Below are 25,014 nucleotides of genomic sequence, written 5' to 3'. Positions count from 1 at the left end.
TCTAACAGCTGGAAAGATTGAGGGAACAGAATCTCTCCTGTGGCCTCCGGGAGGAATGCATTCACGCCTATGGCTAGATTTTAGCCAACTGACACGCATGTCAGACTTCTGACCTACAAAACTAAGACAATTCATGTGTTATTTTAAGCCACTGAATTTGTGATAATTTGTCATAGCAGCAACAGAAAACCAATACAGTTTGCTTCCTATGTTTCAATAGTATACATTTGAGAATTAAGTTTGTAGGCACGTTATCTCCTGTGTTTTGATTATTTCCTTAGGATACATTTCTAGAGGTGAATGTGTGAGACCAAGAATGGACAAGACTGTGGCACTTTTGATAAATAAAAACCGAATTCCTCTGAGGACTTTTATCAGTTAACATCTGTACGGAATGTACTTGCCATTTCCCCTGTGCCTTTGTAAGTAATGATATTAGCATTTTCAAGGAACTTTTTCATCTTCCATTTTAATTTGCATTTTTTGTACAGTGATTACTTATTAGATACCTACTAAATATGCCAAGATGGTCCATGGCTTTTATATCACACTGACTCTCACTTTTCTTTGGTGATTCCTCCTGAAAGTTCAAGTCAATTTCTAATAATATTATCCAGTGACAGATTCTATAGTACAGACCATAACAGTAAAAATCCATTTATCTATGTGACCAAAATGCTGGCCTTCAGAGATGTTGATAAGCCAAGATGACAGATTATACCACGATAAAAATCAGAGCTGTGTTACGATCAGTGCCTAATCATTCATGTTTTTGTATTAAATGCCATTTGGGTTATAGCCTTCTAAATTAAATTATTTAAATTTGTGATCGATGTAAACTTCATGAGATTGGGTAAAGTGCCCTGAATATGCCGAGATCTCAGTACCTATAGGCTGGTGATCAATTGCACATATTAACTTAAATATGTTTCACATTTTAATCATATTTGTCATGAGGTATTCTAAGGCATATTAATAAAATTATTTTACAAATAATAAGGCTCGTCATTATTAGTTCAGTAAATTATCTCATTGAAAAATATGCAATTTTAGGAATGAAAACTTTTGTCAGAGATTAGAAAATGCATATTTTCATCTTTTTATTTTCTTCTAAGTTGTGCTGATTTTTTCTTCAACATGAAAAGTTGAGAAATAAGTGTAAGAATAAGCCAAGAATTCTTGATGCTGTTTTTGTGTAACAATCCTCTCCAAACATAAAGGCTTTGTATAGTGGTTTTATTATGCTCAAGGGTTCTATAGGTTGGGAATTTGGAGAGGGCTCAGGGGGAAAGTTTCCCTGCTCCGCAGCGTCTGGGGCATAAGCTGTAAAGACTCCAAGGCCGGGGGTGGCTCTGGCTGGGGACAGGGATTACCTGAAGAGTCCTTCCCTCACACGCCTGGCACACAGGCTGGAAAGACTTGTGAAGGCCAGGACTGCAGAGCAGATCACCTACATGTGGCCTCTCCTTGCAGCTTGGCTTCCCCACAGCATGGCTGCCTCAGAGTAGTCAGAGCTGAGGGCTCCAATCACGAGGCTCCAGCAGACAAGGCAGAGGCTGCACTGCCTTTTATCACCCAGCCTCAAAAGTCACCCAGCTCCACTTCCACCGTAATCTGTTAGTTCCAAGGAAGGCACAACAAGCCCACCCCACTTAGAGGTGGGGGAGACCTTGGTGCCCACCCCATGAATGGAGAAACGTCAAAGAGGATGAGGGCCATGTTTCCAAACCTGTTTTAACCACTGCATCATAATTAAAGGGAACTTAACTGTACCCTGAAAATTGAAATAAGTAAAAATTAAAATTTAGGCATTAATGCTATTGTGTCACAGTAAAAAAAGCTAACTTTATACTAACAGCTCAGAGAAACCTATTGAGTGAATATGAAAGAAAGTGATACTCTGAATTAACCAGAATAAGAACTGATTCCTAATAATTTGACTTTGGGTTTCATAGTCTGGAGGAGGTAAGGAGAAAGAACATATTTCATCCATTCAAATGACTTCACATTCTCAGAAGCCAGTTAAAAGTTGGAATTCATTTCCTACAACTGCAAGATGAGGAGTAGAGTATTTAAACCATTCAACGGAATGATACTAAACAAATGATTAGTTTTTAGTAGTATTTACTATAGTAATATGTACTCTACATTTTTTTCTATATAATTAAGATTTATTGCACGGCTTAAAAGTATCTTTACTAAAAATGTAGTTACTGTATAAATTATTTTCTATGCTTTCCCCAGTTTATCCTTCTACAAGACTAATAAATACCGATTTAATAGAATATGAGAAAATGAGAGAGAAATGTCAGGAAAGTAGATGTAGTACACTTACTTTTAATAGGATTAATTCAAAATCCTTACACAGTGGCATGTTTTAAGCTTCTGAAAGGAAGAAAAATAAATCCCTAAACACATTTGTCTTTTTTTATATTTCAGATGTTCAGTAATATAAATACAATATTCTAATCAAATTTTTGTTTTCCTTTTTGAGGGAGAAGGTGGGGTGTTGAATTGAAATTCTCTTTGTAAATCTGGAGGTGGATGAAGGGAGCAGGCATTTCTGGTTGACCTTCTGTTGCTAGGAGCTGGAGTATAAGACCATGGCTTCTTTGTAAATCAGTTCAGCCTCTACTGCCCATCCTGGAACTACAGTAAAGACACAGTCATTCTTCAGTGCTTCCAGGACGCTTTGCCCAGGCATTTTGTGGAAAATATGGGTGTTCCTTTGATACCTTCTGATAATAGTCCTGAGAGGGGAGCCTAGCCAATGATCCCTCCATCCCACAGTATTTTTGTCTTCACATACGCCTTCTTGGCAAAACCACGTAAGCACTAACTTCAAATCATGATAAAATTCTCATTACTCATAATATTGTTCAGCCCAGTACCAAGTTCTCTTCATTGTCATTGTACCTCTCCAGCCAGCACTGCCAACCTGACTCAGGCTTCCTCTGTGGGGCCATAGAGGATTTCTGGAGACTGTCCACATGACTCAGGAGTCCAGGAGACACTGGAGAACTGTACCCAGGCCTTCACTCTGTCCAACCACTTCATCTCGCCAGTTTTACTCTGATGTTGCTGCCCATGTTGGGGCTGTGGGGGTGGGAAATGAGGCAAAGACAGTCCTCCTTTAGACTTTGCCCTCAGTCTACACCCACCATGCAGGAATTTCAGCCTCATCCAGAACAGGTGGGGAAGAGACCATGAAACACCTTTCTGTCTGTCTGCTATTCCTACTTCTGCCGCACATCTACTTTCCATCACCTATTCAATGGCTGAAAGCGGTGAGTTTCCCTTTCTTCTCACTACCTACTCAGAACCCTCCTCTGAATGATGTCTTCTTTCTTACAAGAAGGGACACTGATAGAAGTTGGGATTAAGGGAGAGAGCAGCCAGCAGAAAGGGAAAAATAGTGTCACACCTGTTCATAGCTGCAAGTTGGGCTGCAAGTTAAGTGAAACACAGATGGTGCCTTTAGCAGCTAACATTTGGAAGGTTAGGAGACAGGCTAAAAATGATCAGAGCAAAAAAGAAAAATTATTAAGAGCCATGAATCAGTTGAGCTGAGGGCTGAGGACTATGGCAGTTCTGATGAGGGAAAGTTGCTGCCACCTGGGTGAACCAGGAACAGAGAACTGAAGCTGGCTCAAGTCTTAGAGGCAGAACAATCACAGATCCAGACTCAGCAAGTAGGTCAGTTTAGCTACAGCTAAGCAAGGAGCCTGGAGGAGAAGAGAGAGCCACACGGTTGGAATGACCAGTCTGAATGTCAATCTGAGGAGCTGGACCTTATTGAGTAGGCAATAAGGGGCCAATTAGAGTTCTTGAGTAGAGAAGACAAGAGCTGTGTCCCAGGAAGATCCCATAAAATGGATGGGAAAGAAGGGAGTATCGATGTTGGAAGCCACCAAAAGCTCAAGCCAGAAATCACTGCTCCATGTTGTACATACTAAGGCCAAGACACCCAGAAGAGTATTTTTAACATAACATATTAGATAATTCCATTTTCTCTGTGTTTTTTTAAACCCTTTGCCAAGGGAAATGTATATGATGAATTCAATTCTACACATCATTTGGCAAAATATTTTAATATGTGAATTGTAAGAATTAAAAAAATATGCTTTTCCTGTCACTTGTTATAGTCACATATGTATCACCATACTCAGATCCAAATATATCATGAGCTTCATTTCTAAATAAAACATGGAACACATTTTTGTCTCTCAATAACTTCATTATACCTTAAGCTTAAATGTATTCAGATGTGTGAAGATACTTATACACATAACTTATTTGGTTTTTAATATATTCCCATTAGGATGTGACTATTTGGATGAAAAGATAGGAATTAAATGTTTTTGGTTCAATGGCAATATATAATTAGGCATCAATGTTAGACTTCAAGAAGTGCCATTTAAAATCATAAACTATAGAATTTGTTTATGATGTGGGGGGAAAAGAGAAATATTTCCATAATTAATTTAAGACAATAAAATTATTGGGAGTTTATAATTCCTAGAGTTGCTTGTATTCATTCTAGCAGGGTTATAGTAATAGCAAATTATGATAAACACTTTATGATTCCTATAAAGCTCAAATGCCAAGTGCTTTCTCCTACAGGACTTCAAGATTTGATTGCCCAAGTGACATTCATATTGTCACATACTTTGTGAAATGCCTTATGTTAATTACAGTTTTTTCACATTTTACATGGTGATATTGTCATATTGTCTTATGCTTGAAATATTTTTAACCAAATAGTGGTTTCTGTAAAGAGGTCTTAAAAGTGGATTTTTCTTCAAAAAAAAACTTTAACCAAGTAAGAGCAAATTTTAAACTTTGGAAAGGAATTGTTTTGTTTTCTTCTTCTTTTTTTTTTTTTTTTTTTTTTTTTTTGGTTTATTTGTTTTTTGCTGGAAGGAGAAGTACCATAAGCTGGTTGACCTTCCACCTGGTCCCATGACCTCTGGTCCCCAATGGCACCGATTTTTTCATACATTGAAGATTTGATTTCTTTGAAAAAAATGCCTTGTATATTCAGGTACATGAAAAAAAAATCATACTGTATTGTTAAAGATAAAAGCTTAATAAGTAGATGGTACTCATGTTCAGTAAATTGGGTAATGGCTGTAATTAACAAATATATACAATACACAAAGTATTTTCAAGGTTACCTGCAAAAAAATTCACTTTTTCAAATATTTCATATATAGTCTTAGAACAAAATTCATACACTAAAAACACATATTTTGACATAATTTTTATTAATATAAAGATATTCTGTGATTATGACATCAAAGTCTTATTTTTGTTGCCCACATAGAAAGCAGAACAAATTCTTTGTGCTCTCGCCATGCTTGACTCCATCTTTCACTGCTTAATATCCTGTTGCAGAGTCAAGCAGAATATAATACCTGCCACCCTCAAAACCAGAAGGACTCAGTGTCATAGAAGCTATAGTGTCTTCCAGTTTTCTGTACCTTTGAATCCAAATAATACAATGCCTCATTAGGTAAAACATTAACATGGAAAATGAATATGCACTCAAAAAAAGTGAAAATCCAGGTTTTTAACTCAAAATTAGGTAGCAATATTTATAAAATATTGTCACAGAGCTCCTCTAAAAGATGAACTCCTTGTTGTAATCTAACATCATTTGATTTACACCCAATCTTAGATTTTATTTTTTCTTTTCTGTTTCTTTCCCTTTCCTTTCTTTTTCCTTTCCTTTTCTTCCTTCCTTCCTTCCCCTTTCCTTTCCTTTCCTTTTCTTTTCTTTTTCTTTCTTTTCTTCCTCTTTCTCTCTTTCTCTCTCTCTGCCTCTCTCTTTCTCTTTCATTCTTTCATCTACAATTTATTGGGTGCTTATCAGGTTCTAAGCCCTGTGCTAATCACTTTACGTACATTCTCACTCATTTCTCACAAATGTATCTGAAATCATTATCTGAATTATATCTTAACCAATATTTTCATTCCACAGATCAGGAAACTAAAACTTGAAGACATTAAGCATTTTGCAGAAGATCAAGGAGTTAGAAGAGTCAGAGTAGGGCTCAAAGTCCAGTTTTCTGATTCCAGCACAGACCTACTAGGAAAAAATCACCAATGCCAAGCTAGGCAGTGTATGAAACCTGGGTTTTGGAGACAGTCAAGCCTGCATTCAATATACCCCTTTGCTGTTTATTATCTATGGAGCTTTAGACATCTCATTTAATATTTTTCACATCTGTGTAACTTTATCTGTAATATGACAATAACATAGCACTTACATCATATGATTTCTGGAAAAATTAAATGAAATAATATAAAATTTCCAAGGCCTCAGGGTAAGTAAGCGTTTGCATGGTATTGTTGGGAAATATTAAATAATTATGGAAAAATATATATTTCCTTTTACATTTTTAATTCCTATTTTTTCTCTTACCCTCTTACAACCCTTGCATTTAATTACAAACCTATTACTAAGTTACCATTACCAGCACTCGATAGTGGATTCAGTTCACTTCACCGTCATGTGCAACCTTACATCTAAGATGTCCGAGGCCAGAAAACCATTTTTTAAGCCTACAGAATGTGTAGTAACTGCTTTGCTTAAAGACACACCAAACTGATGCTTTCCTACTTGCAAGCATGCTTACCATACCACTCCAAAACGGCAAGTAAACATAGCCACAGATCCTACAAAGAATGTTTGTAATATCACTCACAGTCAATAGAGAAGGTCAGATTCAAACCACATCCTTCCACACATTGTGGACTGAAGACACACTGGTGATATTACTTTAAATCCACTTGAGTGCCCAAGATCCTTTCTGGTGGAACATGAACTGCCAGCAGGTGTGGGTTTTATCCATGGTTCTGACTCTCCACAGACATCATTGCATCATTTATGTTTCCACTGCTTCAGTGCACAGAACTGGGATCCAGAAAAATGGGCAGCCTATATATTTGAGAGGCCACCATACATACCACATGGTATTTTATTGAGGCACCTGGGATTTTTTTTCTGAGATAGTTGGTAGTTAACACTTTTTTTAAGTAGCCATATTAGCCCCCTTGACTTTAAACAATGTGGTACTCCTACGGCCTAGAACACCAAGAGCTGGGTTTGTTGTGCTCTTAAACAAGTCATTATTATCATTAATATCTAGAACTTCTTTCATGGTCTGATGACAATCTCTTTGTTCAAATAGAGTGGCCAGTGCCTCAGTGGAGTTCAGCAGAAATTCCAGGGCCTTCAAGTTGTTTAACAACTTGGATTATTGGATTAAGAATCATGTGTGCCCGGAGTGAGATGATTTGCTATCCCATAATAATCTGAGGAGGCGAAGAGGCAAACTCAGGATTATTTTAAATCTGCTGGGCAGGAACACAGGGAAGAGATCCTGATCTGCCTGCTAGGGACCACAGAAGTAATCAATGAGACTCACTCTTGGACTTGCACATGGAATTTGAAAGAGAAAGTGATATATGGCATGAGATTTATTTAGTAGGAGCCATCTGACAGAGACACAAAGTCGGAAAGATACTGAAGAGTAATTGCAGGACACAAAGTGGCCAGAAAAAGCAGAATCAACATGATGGTACCAATCTTTCTCTAGGGATGAGACTGAGGTAATGTGTCACAGCCTCTTCTCAACAAACTCCTCATTTACTCCTTAAACCTTAACATTGTACTAATATCTTCACTAATCATCCATCATGATGCTTTGCATAAGTGATAATCTCCATTGACAGATGCTAAGATCTTTGAAAACTAAAGTAACATAAAATTCCAAAGACATTTTGGAAGCATTTAGTTTCAAATTTGAAAAAAATAGTACTACTAACAGAAATTCACACTGAGCTCACAGCTCTTCTGCATGTTCAATATATTCTGTTATGTTTAGAGGAGAGAAAATTGAAGCTAAGACCTCCTTTTAGTAATGATCGTTTTAATGTCTGCTATCACGCTGGGTAAATAATGCAGGGCTCCCAAATTTACTCATGACAAGCAATCATTTTTCAATAAAAATGGGTAATTTCTCCATTTCAGCTTTCATATAAGTGCCTATAAGAGCAAAAATATTGACCTCTGATACATTGCAAATATTAGTCTTATTATAATTCCTAAGGAGCATATCTTTGAAAGGTATCCTAAAAAATCACAAAATTTCCTTAAAGTGACAGATAGTTCACCTTAAGTAGTAAACACTGTGTTCTACCTCCTGTACTTTCCTGATAAGTGAAAAATTTTTAAAGAGTTAAGAATGAAAAAAGGTAATATATAAACATTAATCTAATAAAATATATATATTTTAACCCTCCTACAATGCAGTATGGTGCAGCCACTGTGGAAAACAGTATGGAGATTCCTCAAAAGACTAGGAATAGACTTACTCTATGACCCAGAAATCCCACTCCTGGGCATATATCCAGGAGGAACCCTACTTCAAAATGACACCTGCACCCCAATGTTCATAGCAGCACTATTTACAATAGCCAAGACATGGCAACAGCCTAAATGTCTATCAACAGATGACTGGATAAAGAAGATGTGGTATATTTATACAATGGAATACTACTCAGCCATAAAAACTGACAACATAATGCCATTTGCAGCAACATGAATGCCCTTGGAGAATGTCGTTCTAAGTGAAGTAAGCCAGAAAAATAAAAATACCATATGAGACTGCTCATATGTGGAATCTAAAAAAAAAAGAAAGGAAGAAAGAAGACAAATGAACATAAATACAAAACAGAAACAGACTCACAGACATAGAATACAAACTTGTGGTTGCCAGGGGTGGAGGGGGGTGGGAAGGGACAGACTGGGAGTTCAAAATTTGTAGATACTGACAGGCATATGTAGAATAGATAAACAAGATTATACTGTATAGCACAGGGAAATATATACAAGATCTTGTGGTAGCTCATGGTGAAAAAGAATGTGACAATGAATATATGTATGCTCATGTATAATTGAAAATTGTGCTCTACACTGGAAATTGACACAACATTGTAAACAGACTATAACTCAATAAAAAAAAATGTATTAAAAAAAAGTGACGGTGTTAGTGATAGACTGAGGGTGAGGGGTACCTCTTCATCACTTCTTAGGTTTCTGTTGGTTGGTGAGAGTTCCATGGTTATAGCACTGCTGCCTGTCTCCGGGCTTTCATTCACTTCTTCCTCTGCAGGGGAGGTGGAGGGGCTTAATCTGAGTGGTAAGTTCAAAAGGAGAAACTGGGCCAGTGCAGCCCAGGCACTCCTCACTCTAAGGAGCCAGCATGCCCACGTGTACCAGGCCCTAAATTTTACACACCGGCTTCTGTATGGGGAGGCTTTGATTGTTCAACCATGCTTGAGGCTTGTTAAGTAAGACTGTCCAGTTCAGTGTCAGGAACCTCACCTTCCTGCTGACATATTCTCTAATATTAACTTTATCAGTACTAAAGATGCTATGTTAGCTTTGAGTTGTCTTATTTATTGTATTATTTCTCAGTTGACACTATTTATTACACCCATGTCAACACCAAGCGACACTGATTCAGTAACTTATTCCTTCAGGACGATGCTTTTGGTCTGTAAAGTTGTAGGTGAAGGCTTGTGTTGTATTCTCTAAGCTATTACTGAAGGTTTATGAATGCCTGTGTATGAAGATAATCAATCAATTGTTAGGAAACAATAGAGAGCAGAGTCATGCACTCAGTAACTATATTTTGAGAAGCCCCTATGTGCTAGGAACATTCTGGATACTGGAATTATTGTAGTGGAAAGCCATGGTCCCTGTCTTTCTGGCATCTACTTTACACTGAGAAAAAACAAACATGTAAATGCATACCACATACATACATGGGCTACTAGCTGGTAGTGATAAGAACACTCAGTAAAAATGTTTTACAAAGATAAGATAATCCTTCTTTAGGGAGGACAGTTAGGGAAGTCTCCTCTAAGGAAATAAAAGTTGACGAGACCTATAACATGAAGTGGTAGTCATGATCTTATCTAGGGAGAAAGGACTCCATGTAGAAGAAATAGAAACTTCAGAGGTCCTGAGAGGAAACACTTAATCAAATCCAGCCAGCAGAAAGGTGACCAGAGTGACTAGAATATAACAGAAAGGAATTGAGAAGCAGGAGACATGGACCTGGAGAGGTCAATGGGACCTAGATCATGAAAGGAGAACTTGTAGGCCATAATTTAAAAAAGAAAAATTATTCAAAAACAAAATAAAAATATATTGGAGTGTTTAAAGTTAGGAATGCATATAATCAGAATTCAGTTTTTAAATTTTCCCTTTGGCTGTTTTGATTGAAAGGATTGCAGAGACAGCAGACGAGACTCAATTGAAGTGGCTTAGGCACAAGATAACTGCTTATTCAGGGTTGTCCTTGTTGGGGTGTAGGTGTGATCCCACTTGAGAAATCCAGGGAGTCAAGAGGACTTATGTACAACAACATATGGGGTGTGAGTAGGGTTGCAACCCCAGGAATTAAGGGTAACTCCTACATTTTTATCCTGAGCATCTAGGTGAACGGGGTACAATATCCAGAGATAAAGAAGACTTTTGGAGGACCCAGTTGGGCTTCATCTTGCACAAATGGTTCTGCTTGTTTCCATGTCTGTGGTGTCCTTTAGACTACCAAGTTGAGATATCAAGTAAGCTGCTGGATATATGTGTATGGATCTCAGGGTGAAGAAGTCAGGGCTAGAGATATTTTATCTGTTGTTCTTCGCTGCCATGAGTTAGGGAATTGCTGGGAAGTAATGAGATTAATGATATAAAATATTGCTCATGGACATGTATTGTTCGACCTGCATTCGGCTAAAAGCACTATACATTTCTCATCCAATTTAATCCTCACAACAGCATCAAATTAGACATGGAAAAACTGAGGTTAAACGAGAATAATTTACCCAAAGGTGCACAGATAAGTGGTAGACTAAACTTTCAATTTATGTCTCTCTGAATCTAAAGTCCATGCTCACTGGACTAAAATCAAGGGTGGAGAAAGCACCTTCACCCTGCATGCTCTTAGAGCAGGAGACTGGGTTTCATTTGTTACCTCAATTAGCTGTATGACCTGCATGCTCCGTATAATCAACAAGAAAACCCTCGAAACTCAGAGATTCTGTGTGCTTGACTTCAAAGCCGCTAAGAAAGGAATAATTTATAATTTGAAAAGGATAGTTTTGGGGGAGGACTCCTCAAGAATTGGGGGGTACATAATAATCAAGGGTTCCTAACCTAGTGTCCTGAGCTTTTATCAAATTATCTAAGGAGGTTGGCCATAAATATCAGTGTGTCCAAAGCAAACCAGTTAATGCACATTATCCCAGAATAATTATTAATAATGCCCCCTTTAATAGTCAAAAGTATCCCAGTTTTGACAAGTTATAGGGTAACTCAATGCTTATAACTGATAGAGTACAACCATCACACAGGGACCCCTCCATTCACTCTTTATATCCATCTGTTGAAGTCAACCCACCCTTCAAAGCTCAATTTGAATTAATTCATTTTTTTCACTCAGTCTTCTCTCATTAGTGTATTTATGCCACTCCTATGATACTTACTACAGATTATTTTCTGCTGAACATAAAAAATATTTTTTCTCTCTTCTTTAAATGTAAGCTCTATGTATCTCTGAATGTCTCCAGTCTCATCAATTTAGGTATTCAGTAACTGTTGAATCAATGTTGACAAAACTGAAGTACTGTGCAGGTATAATGGGAAACATGTTTGCTAGTTATTGTTTTTTAAAGAACACAGATTAGAGTGCATGTAAGAACTTCCACTCCTTTTTGCCTTCCGTAGTACAAATCAGCACGTCCCTGAATATTAACGAAGAGAAGCTTTCACAGAATTTCAAGATGCACACAACTGGCACAGAGTTAGTTAAACTGATAAAGGACTCTGGGGACATTCTGGCCCAAATTCCAGAAACCAAATGGTAATTGAGAAAGATAATTACATAAAAAGTATAATCTGCCACAACACAACGCTCCATTGGAGAATATAATGCTGGCTTTTAACTAACTTTGGTTTGGGTTTTTGAGAACTGAAAATGTGTTTTCTTAAATTGCACATGTTATAAAAATTGCCTCCTGTAACCTCTAGTCCACTAAACTGGTACAACATACAAAACATTAGTTTTAACACTAATACAGGGAAGATACAACGTGGTTATAGGTTGGGTTCTAAGCCACTTATAAAGAAAATACACTACTTTTTGTATATATACGGCCTATAGTAGTTCTCATTTGCATTGTTGTTTGAGAACTGAGCAAGGCTAATTACAGAACAAAAGGAAAGTATATATGCAAATATTTGAACATTCAAGCCTTTTGAGGGGGATACTTTATTGCCAGTTGAATGCATGGGGGGCAGGGCGGGATCTGAAGAACTGGAAAACATTCCTTCTTGCTGACCAGGTTCACTACACTCTATTTTATTATGAAACATTGGAAACCATAAACTATATTAATTGATATGTTTAATGTCAGAGAATTAAGCAGCTATAGTAGAACAGCCCTTGGTTTGGGTTATGGCCTACTATGCTGAAGTTACGGGTGCATGTGTTAGTCAGCTTTCACTCAGTTGTCATGTATTCACAAATGTCCTGAAATTCTCAGTGGCTTCTACAGTAAAAGGTTATTTCTTAATTGGTTATATCTCACATCTCAACTGTAGGTCAGCTACAGCCTTGCATCATGTAGCTTCTACCTGAGGGGTCAGGCCTTATCTGGGTAGAATGCGTTGTTATTATTCTAATATTTCAACTTAAATACAGCTCACTCATGTTAAATACTCTTTGTGTGCTGGCAGGAAAAAAAAAATGATCAATGGCAGAACCACAGGATGGCTCTTAGAGCTTTTGCTAGGATGTGGCAACATCATTTCCAAAGCAAGTCATGTGGTCAAACTAATGTCAATAGAGCATGGAACTATAACCTCTTACAGGGAGGGCAATGTATATTGGGAATAATAGTAGAATTTACCACAGTGCCTATGATACATCTTACAGCAAACACAGCATATGAATTTTGATCATGCACTAAAATAGAAATCAGGCAACTCTGATCTAAAAATCAGAGAGAAAGAAAATAGCTCTATTGGAACAGCATCTGTTTATTTCTTCTACCAACAATGAACAGACATGGGTATGTATTAAAACATGGACTGGCAAACCCAGACACACACACGCACGCATGCGCACACACACCCACACAGCTGTTAATAACCAACAGTCTTTTGAAGACTCTGAGATTACTGCCTCCCATTGTCTTTAATTGGATGTCAGTTAGGTTAGCAATAATGTCTGAGACTAATGAAAAAAAGAATTCCATGAAGGACAGCTGTTATCTGTAATGCCATGTTATAGGTTTTGTCTCTAATTGATGGCACCGATTTGAAAGGTGAAAAATGTTCCTCTTTGTAAGGGAGTATATTTATTACCGAACAGGAAAGGAGTAAGTTATTTTCCAAATCAAAAAAGATTTATAATGTGTTATTGTTCACTTTACATCCAGGAATGTTGTAGGTATTACAAGAGAATGCAAAATAGTAGTCAGTAATGGTGTCCTTATAACTTTTAACCCTAAGAAGTGTCAATCTTCCAAATATTTACACAAAACAGTCAAGTGCCCTAATTTATGACTTCAGCGTATGTTGCATTGGGTGAAAATTTAATGCTTAGAACTTACAAGTAGAAACAGGCTTGAACTGAACCTTATGGAAGAGTAGTAAGTAATAAGAAGTTCAGTATTCCATAATTTACAGAAACAGGAAGTGGAAAAATTAGTGACTGAAATAAGCCTTGGAAATAACCAGCTAGAATGAACTCATCAGGCAAAAAACTTTAACAGAATCTGAAGTTAGTATATTTTTCTCATTAGTCATCTCTGGTCCCATAAAAGAGACAATCGAGATGACATAATCCTACTTTAATAAGAGCTTGCCAAATATAGCCCTTCAAAATTAATTAGCCTACTAATCATAAAAGAGAAATGAATAGGCAGGTAGACTCTCTAACAATGAAAATGCCCTGAAGAAGTCCCAGACCCATTTTATCCTATCTAACATGTCTACTAGTTTTATCTCACATGGTACTAATATTAACATGTTGGATGATACTCTCATTAATAAATAATGTTTCTTTTTTTTCTTTGTATCTCTAATCTTCACAAAGATCCCATAGTTCAAGTCTCCACTGAATCAAGTTGGTAAATTTATTTTTTCAAAAGTCTTCTAAAAACAATCAGATGCCAAATAATCAATGGAAATATTTATAAGAATATAAGCATCTTTTTTATTGAAGTGTAATCAATTTACAATGTTGTGTCAATTTCTGGTGTACAGCATAATGTTTCAGTCCTACACATACATGCCTATATTCCTTTTCATACTCTTTTTCATTACTGGTTACTACAGAATGCAAGCATCTTTATTCTTTCTTCTCATTAATGTTTGAGAGGGAATATATGGAATAAAGCATCCTATTTTACAGTGAAGCTCTGAAGGCAGCTGAGAAAACAGATTTGGGAAAAGATGTTAGGAAATTTGGACAGGAATATGAAAAAGTGACCAAGTGGGGGAAGAAATTCAATTACCAGTCCCTATGACTCTCTATATTTTATGTTATAAGATAGCATATTTTATGTGATTTACTAAAGATCTTCAGAAAATACTGACACAGAGAAGAATATTAGGGGCTGCTTCTTCCACATAGGCTACAATTACATTTTGTGTGATACTTCAGGAAGTCTTAACACGGACGTGAACTAAGGTAACCCCAACACAAGTAACTTGTATCTGAGCTGGTGCACGCATGATGTGCCTGCACACTCAACTCACTGAGTTGCTCAAGAAATATCCATCATGCTTCCCCCATGACAGGAATGCACTTGGTTCTGAGGTGCAACGTCTGTGTGACAGGAGGCAGTTTGGATTTGCTAGCTGGTTTGGAGCTAAAAAAAAACTGGGCTGCAGGTATAAATTAAGTTGTCATCAGCATGTAGATGGTATTTTCAAAATGGAAATAAATCAGATCCCTGCGGAGGTAGTAGAGAGACATGAGAAGAGGATATAGGGAAACCTAAGGTAAACCAGGATTTAGGAGTGTCACAGACAGAGAGCAGCTACTGAAGTAGGAAAAGAATTAGGAGCAGTATTTCAAGAACAAGGAAGTGGTCAGTTCTGTATTAGATTCCTGAGAGATCCAGTAAAAAGAGAACTAAGCAAGGTACATTGGACGTTGTGTCACTGAGGTTGTTGGTGACCCTGACAGAATCAGTGTTGGTGGCACTGTGGGAGAATTACACACACATGTGCGCACAAGCACATGCATGAACGGTTCTGAAGTCCTCTGGTAATATATTGTACATCCAGGATGTTCCGTTGTTTGGAAAGCCTGGTATTTCTGTGACCATTGTGACCATTCAAAATGCCTTAATTCTGAAGTGTCTTTAATTCAAAATGGACCTCTGATTATGAGGAAGTAACAACTTATGTTAGCAGCTACTATTTTTCCACAATCAATGTCTTGGCCCCATGGATTTAAAATAAGCTATCTACATAATTCACTTCTTATATTGCTCAAGATACTCCATAATAATTGACTGCATCTAAGACTATGAAACTAAGCATGCTCTTTCAAACCCACCAGTGAAGACTAAATGACTGAGTCTCATATGCAAATAATTTCAAAATTAGTCTAAGCACCAAGTTAGCTTTTGTATACATTAACAAATCTGTCTTCTTGACAGAAAGCCAACTTACAGTTAACCAAGGGGAAAGAGGGGCAGGATAAATTAGGAGTTTGAGATTTGCAAGTACAAATTACTATATATAAAATAGATAAACAACAAGGTCATACTGTATAGCACAGGGAACTGTATTCAACATCTTGTAATAACCTGTAATGAAAAAGAATACAAAAAAGAATATACATATATATATAAATGTATAACTGAATCACCAGGTATGCTGTACACCAGAAACTAACACAACATTGTAAATCAACAATATTTCAATATAAATAAATAAACAGATAAATCTGTTTCCTTAGTCAAACTATCCTAAAAATATAAATTCTGGACTTATTCAAAATAAACACTGATTTATCTATAAAAGAAGTCCTTGATTTGAGAGAATATAACTAAGCTCAATGTGTTCCTAAATTATGCTTTACATACTTTACATGAAGTATGCTTTCTGAAGTATCCTACCCTGTCCCCATCCACCACCACACACACATTGTTTATTCAAGTCATAGATCCCAAGACTACTCAACCAGGAGAATCAAAATTTATACAGTAGTTATAATTCATGTATGAACAACAGTGACCTCATGTGGCTAATGCTTTATGCCTGAAGCTATTAGACTAAGAACAACAAAAAACAGCCTGCGCTGTGCATCAGAACTTACATCGCAATGAATGATTTGAGTTGCCCACGTCGCCCAACACAATTTCTTTTTTTAAGCCTCCGATCACAAAGCCATCCCTTCCAGGGACTAGTGGGACTAGTGTGGATTCCTTTCATGTATAATTACAAAGTTAGATTGCTCAAAGATTAATATTATGGAATAAAGCGTCTTGAGGGCCAGGGATCAAATCTTAACTGCTTTGTGTCACCAAAGGATTCAGTGCTGGTCTTTGCACATTGAAAGAACTTTTCAGACACTTCCTAAATTCCATCTCATCTTCCTTGTCTTGGGTATTCCAATGTTAAAAATAAACACCTAAAAGGCAATTTAACAACAGATACCATTGGTGCTTTACTACCCAGCTGTTGCTAACTTGGTGGAATGGCTGTATTTCTCTTCTGTTTGAGAAGTTTTCTTACCCAACTTAAATGATGGTAATATGCATGGCTTTCACTCAAGGATTTGCTCAAAAAAATATTTTACTGCATTATCAGCTAGAATAACAACAGATTCAAACATATTACATGATATTAAAAATGAAATTACTTCCAGCACTTTCTCCTTTATAATCAAGGGTAATATTCTTTACCTTCTATTTTAAAGAACTGCTATAGTTTGAGCATAGGTAATTATCTAACTGCATCAGTGAGATCTTAGCTAGGGAATGCCCAGTTGAGGGTAAATTCTGAAGTAATGTGATATTCAGTAGATGACAGACTGCTGCTCCCAATACTCTGTTCAGAACTAACGCACTCTATCTCCTACCACAGTGGTAAAGAACATGACTCTGGAGTAAGAAAACCTGGCTGACAACCCTGACTTCAACATTTATTTGCCACTGGGCCATTCACTATACTCTCTTAGACCCAGAGTGCTCATCTCTTGGATGGGAGAGTGTACAAGCATGTACTTCATGGAGTGCTCATGAGCCTTAAATTAGAAAGTATTTGTATACTATTTGCTATGATTGAATGTTTGTTGCAACCTCCTATTTATATGTTGAAATTCTAATCCCCAGTGTGATGGTATTAGGAGATGAGGCCTTTGGAAGGTGCTTAAGCCATGAGGATAGAGCCATAAATGGGGCTGGTACACTTTATAAAAGAGACCCCAGGCAGCTCCCTAGTCCCTTCTACCATGTAAGGACAGAGAGAGAAGTCTGTAAACTGGAAGAAGGATCTCACCCACCATGCTGGCACCGTGATCTCAAACTTACTGCCTCCAGAATTATGAGAAATACTAGTTATTTTCATTCATTTACTGAACAAATACATATTAAGATCCTGCTATGGGCTCAGTACTGGTTTTTGGCACAATGATTCCAAAGTAAACAGAATAGAGAAGACCAGTTTGTTTGTGGATTTCATATTCTAGAAAGGAGAAATAGACAAGAAATAAGTAAAGAAAAAAGGAAGTAAGTAAACGTACATCAAGGGGTGTCGAGTGGCAGCAGGCACGGTAAAGGAAACTAAGTTAGGATAAGAGGGCTAGACAGTGATGGGGTATTATTTTATGTAAGTTGGTCAGGAAAGGCATCTTTTTTAAAAAAAAAACATTTAAAAAGGCTTCAGGAGTTATAAGGAAGAACACTTCAGGCAAAGAGAACAAGAGCCAAAGCCCTGCAGTGGAAGTAGGCTTAGAGTGTGCAAGAATTTCTGTGACTAAAGCAGACTGAATGAGATTAATTCAGAGAAATAGCAGGGCACGAAATCATGTAGGGCTCTGTGAGCTATAGTGATACATTTAAATTTTATTCTGATCCAAATATAAAAAGCCATTTAAGAATCTGATCTGTGAAGGGACATAATCTGGCTTATACTGTAAAAGGCTCACTCTGGTGTTGGGTACTTAAAGGACAGTGGGAGAGAAGATGAGAGACCAAGTAGGATGTTTTCCAATAATCCAAGAGATAATGGTGGCTTGGACAGGATGTTTGTGGTAGATATAGGGGAAAATATTCATATATCAGGTATAATTCAAAGCAAGAAATTAGAGAAACTTTTGATGAATGAGGTGTGAAATGGAAGAGAAAAGAAGACTCAGGGAGTGGAAAGGAGACACAGAAAAGAGGAATGAAGAGTTTAATTTTGATCATTTTGATTTTGAGGTATCTTTTAAATATTCAAGTGGAGATGTTGAATAGGCAATTGGGTATTTCAGGCTGGGGCTTAGGGGAAATTCCCCAAAGGAATTTAAAAATGTGAAACTTCTCAAATTATTGATGGTATTTAATTTCACGTAATTGGAAGATACAGTATAGAAATTGAGTATAGATAGAAAAGTATTTTTTGAGAGGGGAGCCCTGGGGTTTCCAGTGTTTAGAGGTCAGACTGATGAGAATGAATTAACAATTACAGTATAAATACCTGGAGTTCTGAAGCAAAGACACGTCATCTACAGGAAAGAATTATATGACACTCAAAAAGAGTCCCTGGTTTGCTACTAGGTCCTAAGATGGAGCACCTGACCACGGACAATCAATCAAATGACTGTGCTGTAAGACCTGCCCATCTTGAACTGGAAATTGTCAGATGCATCAAGCCACGTTAGGCTAGCCCAGCAGCAATACACTGTAAAATAGAAATGGGACATCTAGGACCCAAAGGCAAAGTAAGTCATAAAAACAAGTGGCCCAGACTCCTATGTCACCCACCATTGTCACATTAGCAGCACTCCACTGGCCAACATCTATGACTACATGGCGGGAGAGAGGGGTTTCATAAGATCAAACGACAAGAGAAAATGACTGAGCTCTTTTAAGGATGGACTGGTTTGCTGTGCGTCTACAACCTGAAAATGAAGAGTAGCTACAGTTCAGCTCTGCTCAAGGGAGGGCCAGAAAGATAGCAGTGAAGGAAATGCTCCCCAACAGACATTTCTTTGAATGGTGCACTTGGTTATCCCCTTTGCAAGGAAAGAGTAGTGTGAGATTAGACTATATGAAACAATGGCCATTTGACGATAGCTAGGTGGCAAGGAGAAAGATTTGGAGACCAAGGGCAAGGATGTCTGGGGAAGGGGCATGTGGATGAAGGGGCATAGGGGAGTGGACCTGGAGTATTTGGTATCACGTATTCAAGTCCTTCAAAGAGTACCCGAACCTGACAAGATATTAAAAAATAAATGTGACAAAATAATTCAACCAGTTGACATCAGCTATGCTTTGGCATCAGCCACCCCAGTGCTGGCACAATGGGCCCATCAAAGTTGTAGCTGTAGTGATAGGAATGGAGGCTCTGAATGAGCCGTACAGCACAGGAGCCCTCTTACTAAAGACGGTCTAGCTTCCGCTGCTGCCACATGTCCAATCTGCCAGAAAAGGAAACTAATGCTGAGCCCTCCCAGATGATACCATTCTTTCAGAAGATCTACTAGACAGTTGGGGTTAAGTTGGTTACTTTGAACCCTTTTCTGTTGGTAGGGCCTCAGCCAGCACCGCTATTCTAGGCTTAGAGAGTGGTCAGTACTCTTTATGCAGTCACATCATCTAAAATAACACATGTGAGGTTGTGGGCACATGCCTATAGGGTCCACCCGTCTTACCACACAGCATCTCCCGGAAGCTGCCTGACAGAGTGATGGAAAAGCCTCTGAGGTGCCAGCTTGGAGACTACATCCTGCAAGGATGGGGCATCATTCTCCAGGACGCAGTAGACAGTGGTGCCCCCTTATCCACAGTTTTGCTTTCCTCAGTTTCAGTTACTTGTGGTCAAACATGGTCCTAAGATATTAAATGGAAAGTTTCCGAAATAAGCAATTCATAAGTCTTAAATTGTGTGCCATTATAAGTAGATTGATAAAATCTCACGCCAACCCACACCCTCCCACTCTGTCCTGTTTAGGAAGTGAATCATCCCTTTGTCCAACACATCCTGCCCCTTAGTCACTGAGTAGTCATCTCAGTGGTCAGACTGGCTGTCATGGTAATGCAGTGCTTATGATCAAGTAACTGTTATTTCGCTTAATTAGGGCCCTAACGCACAACAATAGTGATGCTGACAATTCAGATCTGCCAAAGAGGAGTAAAGTGTTTGCTTTAAGTGGAAATGTGAACATTCTCCACTTAATAAGAAAAAAGTCTTATTCTGAAATTGCTAAGATCTATGGTAAGAACGAGTGTTCTATCCATGAAATTGTGAAGAAGGAAAAAGCAACGTGTGCTAGTTTTGCCATGGTTCCTCAAACTGCAAAAGTTACAGCCACAGTGAATGACTAAGTGCTTCATTAAGATGGAAAAGGAATTAGACCTATACAATACAATATTTGAGAGAGAGACCACATTCACATAATTTTTACAGTATATTGTTATAATTGTTCTGTTTTGTTATTAGTTGTTATTTTTAATTTCTTACTGTGCCTAACTTATAAATTAAACTTTATCCTAGGTATCTATGTATAAGAAAAAAACATAGTATATATAGGATTTATATATGTACTATGCACAGCTTCAGGCACCCCCTGGGGTCTTGTAACGTATCTCCCATGGATAAGGGGGTTACTGTACACAAGAAATCACTGACCTTATATGGTTCTGTGCCCCCAGCAGGGACAACACTTGTCTCTGGTCTGGGAGCCACGGGGAGAGGGTAGAGGTAGCCCTGCTTACTGTCACTCTCAGGGAGTCACTTGGTGAATGTGTGCTTCCCTCGCCTGCATGTCTAGGCTCTGCAGGTCTAGATGTGCTGATTCCATCAGGGAACAGAGCAATGTCCAGTTAAACGCTGAGCTGCAGCAGCAGCTTAGTCACTTTGGGCTCCTTGTGAAATGAGACTAACAGGAAAGAAGGAACTGAGTCACCGTTCTCACAGGTGGAATTAACCTTGACCCTCAAGAGGAGGTAGGCTCCCTGTTCTGTAAAGGAAGCAGGGAGAAAGTGCTTAGCATCCAAGGCATATCTCTTAGAACTTTGCTGCCCAGTTGTGAGAAATACTTGGCAAATGCAGCAGCCAGAGCCTGATAAGGGTATGGTGATCTGGAATAAAGATACCTCAAGAAGATCAGTGCTACCCACCGCTCCCCCTCCGCCCCAGGTAAGCAGCTAGACCAGCAGAGGTACTAGGCAGAGGAAATCCATAATGGACAGCAGAGGAGAGAAAATAGGAGTATCAGTCATTGCCTTAAAACCAGCTGTAGCAGTAGGAGCTATACTTTATCTTACTAATCTTCCTCTTAAAAATCTCCCAGGGAAAAAAGACCAACCAGAAACCCGAAGGAAATGTTCCTAGATGGACTGAACTTACACAAAGCAAGTGGATAGAAGCAGCTCGTGCATGCTGCGGTGTGTCCCTCAGGTTCCCCACCCCGTCCCCTCCTGCCCCCAACGGAGGCCACCACCCCAGCTGCCTGGATCACTGCCTGCTGAAAGCTCAGAGCTGAGTCCCTCCCCCTAAGTTGCCCTCAGATGAAAGGAGCTGCCTGGCCTGAGGTTAGGTCTCCTTACACCAGTCAGCTCTCATCTAATGACTGGACCATGCTGGGGGCTCATTTACTTGTCTCTTGCCTCGATATGAGATAATTTGGCACAACTCTGAAAGTATATGGTAAAAATTAATAAAGAAAAACCTAATTAAATAGTCGGGGAAGAACATGGGGTGCTCTCATACCCTGTGACAATAACAGAGCCCAAGAAGAAGAGAGACTCACCTTCTTTCCTGGGAAGGACTCAGCCAATGAAAAGCCATAGACTGTTTACTCCAGCCCTCCCAACTGCCTTTTCTCCCTTCTATAAAAGAGTTCTCCTTCCCTTGGCATGCAGGGACTTGCATAAGTCTTACCACGGTTGCAGACCTCGATTACAATTCTCTGCTGATCCCAAATAAACTTCTTTTTTTTTTTAGCTGAAATAACTGGTGATCTGTTTGTTTTAGGGCAACAATATTCCAGATCCAGAGGTCGCTGTGGGATAGGCTGAGGCCTCTGTTGTACCTACATCTCAGTCAAATTCTGCCTCTGTCCAATACTGCTGCCCTTGCTCCTGTACAAGCTTATTTGCGGAGTGCCCTCCCCAATAAACCTGCATACAAATCTCAATATCAGAGTCCGTTTTCTCGGGGACACAGTGTGAGACAGTAACCTTTAATGGTATTTTCTCAATTGCTTAATTTTTCATTGTAAAATAAATAGTATTTTTAAAGAATGGATTTCACATGCAAAAAAATGTAGACATAACTGGCTAACTTAATTGCATCCCAAATGATGCAAACAGACTCTCAAAGCAAAGCACAGATTTTACTGTGTTACTTTTGATTTTGGTTTCCCTTCTGATGCTGCTCTGCTTCCCACCAGCCAATTTCCTTTCTTTCCAAGTAGAGTTCCTTCTGAGACTTAGTTCTGCTTTTTTTCTTTCCTAATTTAGATTTTACCTCCAAATATGAGCTATATAAAAAGGTATTAGTACAACAGAAGCAAAGAGAAAAAATCAAAAAACTTTGTTTATTTCTAAATACCCTATAGGAAGTTGTACAAAGATTCATGCATAACAATAGAATGTAAATTTAGGTAATGATTTGGATCTTCTCCAATTGCAGCTTCAGCCTGGCAAACAACAGATTTCCTTAGAAATTCATTGTAGCTCAAACATAAAATTCTTGTTACACCATGGCTAATTGACATCGCACAAGCATATGTAATGAGTTTTTCAATAAAGAAATAAATACCTTTTGTGTAGAGGGAGAAAAAAGGCCAATATGGAAGAATATTTTAGCAAATGAGTCAAGCTAGAGGTTTGGATGTTTTAAGTCTTTTCATTTATATTTGCATTTATATCACTGATCCAAAAAATTTCCAAATGAAAAAGTGGCAGTACTCTGTAACAGAAGCATCCTTGAGTAATTATGGGGAAAAAAAACAAAAAACCCCTGAGGTCCCCATGTTTAATTAGTATAAAAACATTAGCTTTGCAAATTTACCTGGTTTCATTTATTTTTTTTTGACCCAGGGATATGGAGAAATTAATAACACATAATATAGATTAGATATGGAATGAGTTCAAAACCACTGCTTTCTTAGCCCACGTGATTCACTCAACTTGCTATTTTTAAATCAGTTTTTGAAAATCTGCTAGTTTCTGGAAGAGATTTAAGATGGCTTAAAAAACTAAAGCAAGAAAAATAAGAGCACAGGTGAGAGAGTAAATGAATATGAATAGAGAGGAAAATGAGAGTGGAATTAATAAACTAGGAATTAGGCTAGCGTACAACTTCCTTATGCTGGGCAGTACATTTAACAGAAGATTGCAGCAGCCATCGAAGAGTGAATGATGATACTCAATTCAACTGACAACCTCTTAAATGTAAGGAAAAGCACTAGATTAAAATAAGTACCATGTTCTCCTGAGCCCTACCAAAGATGCCACTATATGGTAATTTAAAAAACCTCAATTACATTTTGTATGAAAATTGTTAAAGAAGCAAAAGTTTTCAGGGGAAAACTTTCATTTCGTTAGCTGCTTGTTTTTTTCATAATGTCCCTCAACATCAGCCAATAACACAGTACTGAAAAGAAAAGTCACAAATAAAATTTTAATTTAGTCTACCCCAGATATTATTAAAGAGAAAGTTATTCTGACTTGTTAAAATGGTCAGGAAGACTTGATACTCAAGTCTATTGCAACGGAGTAGTGTAATGGAGAAAGAGATTGGGCTCAAGTCCAAATACAGTAAGGCCAAGTGGGGATTGAGAGGTGTGGAACAGGGTGATGGGGACCAGTGGATGGAAAATTACTAAAAGGAGACATCAAGGGTAGGGAAATTCTTGCTATACTGGCTTTATAGAATTCTCGCTAAAGGCAGGTCAAGGACTTAGATGACAAAGTTAGGGGATATGGTACTTGATCAGGTATTAAGGGTAGGGGGACTCTTGACAAACTGACTTAGCAGAATTCTTGCTAAGCCTGGGCAATGCAGGTTTGGCAAACACAAGATGGACTCAGAAGGCCACTTGTGAGACCTAGTCAAGGAGAGGGTTTGGTCAAGGACAGAGTCAATATCTACCATGAGCTAACGTTGAAGACTACCAAGATCTATTCAAAAAGAAGTTTGGCAAATACTTGTACTTTTCTTTCACAAGCAAATATCCCTAACACTTCAGGTTAAGAAAAAGGAAACAAAGGAGAGTTATTTCCCACTCCTCATGCTTCCAAATAAAGGACCTTCCCTTAGAACTATCTTCCTCCAACTTTTTATCTCAGAGCATTGGTACACTTTTCAGTACAACTGAGGACACCAAAGAGCTTTTGTTTACACGGGTTATGTTGTCTGTATAAAGAACTTAGAATCTACTTTAAAAAATACTTAGTTACTAAATCATTTAAAATAGCAATAATAAATTTTTTATATTTTAATATATATAACATAGTTTCATAAAATGACTACATTTTTCAAACCAAAACATTAGTGAGATGAGATGCATCACTTTACATTTTTTGCAAATCTTTTTAATGACTGAACTTAATGGAAGATAGCTGGGTCTTCAGATTTGCTTCTCATTCCCTTGGACACAATGTGTTGTGTTGGCTGAAGTGGAATGAAGAATGTCCAGAACGACACAGACATGTGATTGAAAAGGAGGACCTTGCAGACCTTCAAACGAGGCCTCAGAG

General features: G+C 38.0%; 1 long non-coding RNA gene across 1 annotated transcript in view; it reads right to left on the bottom strand.

Annotated features, from left to right (window-relative positions):
* Positions 1-2,821: 2,821 nt before the first annotated feature.
* The window catches only part of LOC116665370, a 47,710-nt gene continuing 25,517 nt past the window's right edge, over positions 2,822-25,014 (bottom strand). The window contains exons 4-5 of the long non-coding RNA XR_004321962.1: positions 19,959-20,136; positions 2,822-3,096 (exon numbers count right to left, since the gene is read on the bottom strand). This is a non-coding gene — a long non-coding RNA (uncharacterized LOC116665370). The remainder of the gene's footprint in view (positions 3,097-19,958; positions 20,137-25,014) is intronic.

Source organism: Camelus ferus, chromosome 8 (assembly GCF_009834535.1).
Source record: "Camelus ferus isolate YT-003-E chromosome 8, BCGSAC_Cfer_1.0, whole genome shotgun sequence".
Classification (NCBI taxonomy): Eukaryota; Metazoa; Chordata; class Mammalia; order Artiodactyla; family Camelidae; genus Camelus; species Camelus ferus.
This window is presented reverse-complemented; position numbering and strand designations above follow the sequence as displayed.